Source organism: Rhagoletis zephyria, unplaced genomic scaffold (genome assembly GCF_001687245.7).
Source record: "Rhagoletis zephyria isolate East Lansing unplaced genomic scaffold, Rhagoletis_zephyria_1.1 Rzeph_scaffold_03877, whole genome shotgun sequence".
NCBI lineage: Eukaryota > Metazoa > Arthropoda > Insecta > Diptera > Tephritidae > Rhagoletis > Rhagoletis zephyria.
Window position 1 is genome coordinate 32,293 of NW_016160960.1, and position 6,765 is coordinate 39,057.

The 6,765-nt window shown below is 33.6% G+C and overlaps 1 long non-coding RNA gene across 1 annotated transcript; it reads left to right on the top strand.

The window, feature by feature from the left end:
- The first annotated feature begins 5,025 nt into the window (after positions 1–5,025).
- Positions 5,026–6,307, top strand: LOC108369840 (uncharacterized). Its single transcript, XR_001848571.1, has 3 exons — positions 5,026–5,653; positions 5,707–6,157; positions 6,211–6,307. It is a non-coding gene; the product is annotated as an uncharacterized LOC108369840 (long non-coding RNA).
- Positions 6,308–6,765: the final 458 nt, after the last annotated feature.

Genomic DNA, 6,765 nt, shown 5'->3' on the forward strand with positions numbered 1-6,765 from the left:
TGTTTTCGTTACGCTTTTTATCATTTCTTCATTTGTATCCGTAACTTTTTATTAATTTTTTTTCCATTGCGTAGTTTGTATACCAACTTATCACTTCGTTTGATAAAATATCGTAAATTCTCTTTTTTCAAACTGTCCGGATTTGGATAAGTAGAAACATTAAAAAAAAAATCTCTAGTAAAGCTTTCCCAATCACTTTCCGTTTCGAACCAGTTATAATACTTCATTTAATTTCAATATTTTCAGTTTATTTTACATATTGCATAATCCTATTTAGAATATTTGCAAATCAAGATTTCTCAAATACCTTTCGTTTGGTACCCATATTGTAACATTTCATTTATTTTATCAATTTAATTGAGTTAAATTTTCAAACAGGTGGCAAACCTCCTCAAACATATTTTCGACTGTAAGTCTTCTTAAAACTATTTAGTTTGATACCCACATTGCAATATTTCGTTTATTTAATCAATTTAACTGAGTTACAATTTTAAAATAGGTTGCAACCCCCCTCAAAAATATTTCCAGCAGTCATGTTTTAAGACCTCTTTAATTTGATTCCTATATTGTAATAAGTCATTTATTTTATGGATTAAATTTAGTTAAATTTTCAACAGGTAACAACTCTCCTCAAAAATATATTCGGCTGTAAGCTTTCTTAAAACTCTAAAGTTGAATACCCACATTGCAATATTTCGTTTATTTAATCAATTTAACTGAGTTACAATTTTAAAATAGGTTGCAACCCCACTCAAAAATATTTCCAGCAGTCATGTTTTTACATGATGCAAAAATACAAGGTGGTATCAATTGTGACAGCTCGATTTGACACTGCCTTAGCTCAGTAGAACGAGAAGAAAAACGGGAAGAAATTAAGCCCCATTTGGGGGAAAAACATAACATTTCACATTTTTTCCTAAACCAAATTTGCTTTTTTATAGTATGTTCGTAATGAAATGAAATAATATAAGATAAAATACCTTTTTTAAAAAAAAAATGTGTATACTGAGAAAAAATAAAAAAATATGCAACTATATTATTAGGCAAAGAATTGTTAAAGAAGTAACACTGTCTCACCTAAGGCAGTCAATATGGCGGAATTAGAGCGAGAAGTTGCTAACTGATAACACCTATATTATTGCATCATGATGTTTTTAGACCTCTTTAATTTGATTGTTTGATGATTGTAATAAGTCATTTATTTTACCGATTAAATTTAGTTAAATTTTCAACAGGTAACAACCCTCCTCAAACATATATTCGGCTGTAAGCTTTCTTAAAACTCTAAAGTTTAATACCCACATTGCAATATTTCATTTATTTTATCAATTTAACTGAGTTAAAATGTTCAAATAGGTTGCAACCCTCCTCAAAAATATTTCCAGCAGTCATCTTTTTTAAACCTATTTAATTTGATACCTATATTGTAATAAGTCATTGATTTTATCGATTAAATTTAGTTAGATTTTCAAGCAGGTAACAAACCTCATCAAAAATATTTTCGGCTGTAAGCTTTCTTGAAACTCTAAAGTTTAATACCCACATTGCAATATTTCATTTATTTTATCAATTGAGTTAAATATTTCCAGCAGTTATCTTTCTTAAACCTCTTTAATTGATTATCGATATTGTAATATATCATTTAGTTTATCAATTAAATTGCGCTAAATTTTTTAACAGGTGGCAATCCTCCTTTAAAATATTTTCGCCTGTGAGCCTTCTTTAAACTCTTTAGTTTTATATCCACATTGCAATATTTCATTTACTTTATCAATTTAACTGGGTTAAAACTTTTAAAATTGGCCGGAACCCTCCTAAAAAATATTTCCAGCAGTTACCTTTCTTAAACTTCTTTAATTTAATATCTATATTGTAATATATCATTACATTTATCAATTGAATTGCGCAAAATTTTTTAACAGGTGGCAACCCTCCTTTAAAATATTTTTGACTGTAAGCCTTCTTAAAACTCTTTTGTTTGACACCCACATGGCAATATTTTATATATTTTATCAATTTGACTGAGTTAAAATTTTTAAATAGGTGGCAAAACTCCTCAAAAATATTTCTAGCGGTTATCTTTCTTAACCCTCTTTAATTTGATACCAATATTGTAATATTTCATTTATTTCATCGGTGTAATTTAGTTAAACTTTGAAACAGGTGGCAACCCTAATCATACATATTTTCGGCTGTAAGCCTTCTTAACACTCTTTAATTTGATACCCGCATTGCAATATTTCATTTTCATAGGAACACAACATTTTTATTAATATAGAAGATATAACAAAAGTTCAATAACAAAAAAATATAATACGTTAAAACTTGGCAAAAAGTGGTTCGGTTATAATTTTTTGACCACTGTATGTATTTTTTTTTTCAGAACCCAAAAATGGAGAATCTAAAGAGTTATTTCTCACCAAAGGAAAAATACGCTATAATTTGCATATTGTGCACAAAAGTGGTGAAAACCAGTGGAAACATATCAAATATGCGTGCGCATATTAAAGCAAATCATCATCACATATCTCTTCAGTTCTTCCAGATTTACATAAAAAAGGCGTGAGTACTAGGTACTCATGAAATTTGATGTGTAAACATGCGTACGGAAAAGCACAAAAGTACGTTTACATACATGGTACAATTATTACAGGTATTGTCTTCCCAGAGAGCGCATATTCCGATCTGCCTTATTTGAAAAGCATTATTGTTGCCAACACTAAAAGGTTTACTGCAAGGGAAAAGGGATATTTCAATACACCATATACCATGTATGTACACGTATTTTTTTTAACAGACCTTCTTGCAGAGAACTTATTTAATTTGCAAAAGCCGAAAAATAAACAATTAGTTACTAAACAATTTCAAAATTTTTACTGCTCACTTTATTTCAAAAGTTTTTGATGTGTATACATCTTCGGGTTCGGTAGGGATAAAATTTGTGAAGCTGTAACGCATAGCCCAGCAGAAGATTTCGGAGGGCTTAGCATGTGTATTGCAGCAGAAAGTTTTAATTTTCATTAGAGGCACCCTGTGTTTACTTGCTATTGTAAATTGTTGCATACAACCGAACGTCGATCGAGTAGGACGTGTTTTTGTGGTGCTCTAAAATATTTGCATTTTTCCTCGCTTAAATTTCGAAATTTACCAAAAATTGCTGACCTATCTGTGCACGTGAGTGCTCTTATCTGTTTCTGTCGCTGATACGCACACACTGATTCACATGACTTGCATTAACGCCGATTCAGCTGATAGCTAAACAAGAAAGCGAAATTTCACGCCATCAGCAGCCATATTTGATAGAATGGAGAGGAAACTGGAACAGCAGAGAGACTCTATCATCGAGCAGAAGAGAGGGTAATGCAGCAGATTGGCGTCCTCCCTGCTGAAACGACAAATTTGAAATTCCCCATTGCAGCCATCGAGAAAAGAGTGACTGCTGTTAAGAATGCGTGTGCTGATGTTCTCTGGAAACATTGACACATATGTGGCTCGCAATTCCAGCAGGGCATCAATGTTTTAATTTAGTGAAAAGAAAAGACAAGTTTGTTTGTTTAAATTAATAATTACTTGCTATGTGTTTATTTGAAATGAGTTTGGTTTATTGCTAATTAATTACAATATTACCTTGTGTGAGATGAAGGGTGGTGGTTGATAGGTGTCCGTGCTCGCTCGCTGGTGATTAAAATGGAATGACCGCGCTCTTTTATAAAAGGTTTAGCGGAACCCTCAAACAGCGAACTGTATTGAGGGGAAATTAAAAGCGTTTTCTTTTCTCAAAAAAAGTTCTGCCCTTTTATATGGGAACTCTTGCTTTGCGTTGCCCTGAAACCTGAGAAAATGTTGCGTTCTTTATATGAGAATGAAACAGAAAATATACTACTCCATCACAATTTATTTATAGAACTTAATAAAGCTGAATTATTCACTTGGCCTGTAAGTCTTTAACAATTTTAAAGCAAACCCCTTATTTCTGATAGGGAAAATAATTGCATTTTTACAGAATTAAATTAAAAATCAACCATGCAACTCTCACCCTCACGTTTATTTGAGGGCAGAAAAGGCAGCACTTTCGCCGGATCAGAGCGCAACCTGCCGAGAAAATAACACGACACCTTGTGAAAGGGCTGAGAACAGAACATGAAAATGTGACAGCGCTAACACAAGGCAGAATAAGTGCAGCCTTTTTTCGAGAAAAGAAAACGCTATAAGCTAATTTGTTTATATTAAGTATTTGGCGGGAAATATAATGAAAAAGGGTGTTCGTGCATATTCGTATGCATGTACATATACATATGTGTATGTGTTTGCGATTATATATTAGGGTGGTTCATCCTTTTAAAGTTTGGTTTAGGCTTATGGCCTAAACATGCCGGCCCCCTTGCTATAAGCAACATCTGTTAGGCCAACCACCACACCTACATTACCAAATAAACAAATAAATTTAAAATAAATATTAAATTGCATTCGGCTTCCTAGATATTGGAAAAAGAAGGTTAGTACGAGAGGACATGGTTAAACATTTCTTTGCACATATGTGTATAATAAATTCAAGCAATAAGTAGCTGCCGAGGCCGTGTCTCCAGTCTACCGTGATGCTGTATTTGATAAAATTATGTATCGCTTATATGTAGGCTTTTTGAACGTGGTCGGAAAGGCCCAGATTCCGATCCCCGTTGTGGTATTTGCTTGTACTAATTTGGGTCGGAAAGCCCAAGCTTCCGATCCCATGATGTGATCGGGCGGAAAGGCCGAGTTTCCGCTCCGAGTCTTTCGTTTATGTATATACATATATATATTTTTTGTTAATATTATTATTGGTTGGTTGGGTGGCGATTAGCAATGAAATTTGGTTATAATTATTGTATGATCTATAATCCAGAGTTTAAATTCAATTGTTTAATTATACAAATTTTACGTGTAAGGATTTGTATACAAGCGTGCAGGGTACTTTAATTCATGAACCGATACATTGTTATCGATTTAGGGTATTAAGGGCCAATTTCAGATGAGCCGTCCAAGTAAAGATTGCTGATTAACGTTAAAATTTCATTTTCAGATCATTTGTATGTATATGCAAACTGCTTATATAGCCATTTAAATAACACTCCGAAATTCAACTCAATTAAATTTTCATTAGAAATTTGCCGTAAGAGTAATTGATGTGCATATGATAATTAACACCTTGGCCTGCCTCCAAAAAGAAAAAATTCCCTATATTTAACATGTGGTGGCGTTCCTTGCTACTTTTACAATTTTTCTTATTATTTCGGTAGGTGTCGCTGATCTTGACAGCTGTGCTTTACTAAGAGATGGGAAATCGCATTTTGTAGCTGGCACTTAAATTACCTAGGTTTGTATGTATATAAATGTGCCTAAAAGACCAAACACAGGTTTATACATTTTTATATTTGGCTAAGCAATGTGTTGAAATGTTTTTTTAAGAAAGGTTGCAAAGTTACATTGCAAATGTGCTCAACTTGGATTCTTGTACCGAAAGTACTTTCAGCTTAAGCAAGTCTGAACGGGGTATAATGGTACCTATTTTTCCATCACTGGTTACACTACAGTGGCATACTTTACAATTTCCTGAATGACACAAATGTCAGTCAATTAGCAACCACCACGAGGACATACTATAAGTGAAGCCAAAGTAGAGTAAATTATGCAAATAGTAATATATTTTAATTAAACTTATATTTTTAGGTGCCGTATTGATTAAACACTTGCAATTAGGATCTACGGTTGCCAAACCGTTGTACCAGGTGTAAACCACCAACGAACAAAAACCCACATTCATTAGTAAGAATCCTTAATACCCTGACGAATATTACGATGGGCAATTCGAATGCCGACATGTGCTGCCAAATGAGCCTTCAAAATTGGCACCAAAACGCACGAGAGGAAAAAAGATTTAGAACCTGTTGAAGCGATGAGAGGCGTTGGAAACTGTCACCTACCCGCAATCTTCATATAGACACCTCAAGAGGTGCTGCTTGTACGGCTGTGAAAATCGACAGATTCAACGAAAGCGAAATTTAATTTATACAATGGTACATTTTATGCTTTGAAATTTAACACGTAACTCTTACAACAGCTATGAGGCACATCAGTGAGAACAAGCTAACAATTTTTAAAACGGAAGCAATTGAACGAGGTAAGAACAACTTTTTAAAGGTTTCGATTCGTCAGTAATAGACTTTTATACAGCTAGGTTCCTGACTCCCTCAATATTACCTTACGGTTCTGTGGTTCAGAATAATCAATTAGCAGTACCAGACTCCACCAAGATGCTATTTGCTAAGATCTCACGTTCGCGCAACAATGCCGCAGTTTTGCAAACATAAGTGTGCTCATCAAAACCAAACACAGGCTGTTTGCGAAATGGCGTGAGAGTAAGTGTAAGAGTAGTATGTACAAATGAATATACATTAAAATGTGAATATAAAAAGGAAAGATGTGCTGCAGTGTGTACATTAGGGCATTGTTATATGAGGGCATTTTGCTGGCACAACCAATTTTGGAATCGTTAAGGTTCACAGACAATGAGTGGCTGAAGGAATTATCAAAACCCTTTATTACAGAGATGACGAATTGATCGCAGTTCTCGATTTTATGGTGCCAGGTGCAAGGTGCATAAATGTCAAAAAACTCTCATTACTTATGTATGTAGCAGGGTTAGAACTTTACTATGATCGTAGTAAATTTACAACGATTTTCTAATATATTAGATCTACTTCGATTTTCTGTGGGAATAATAAAAAG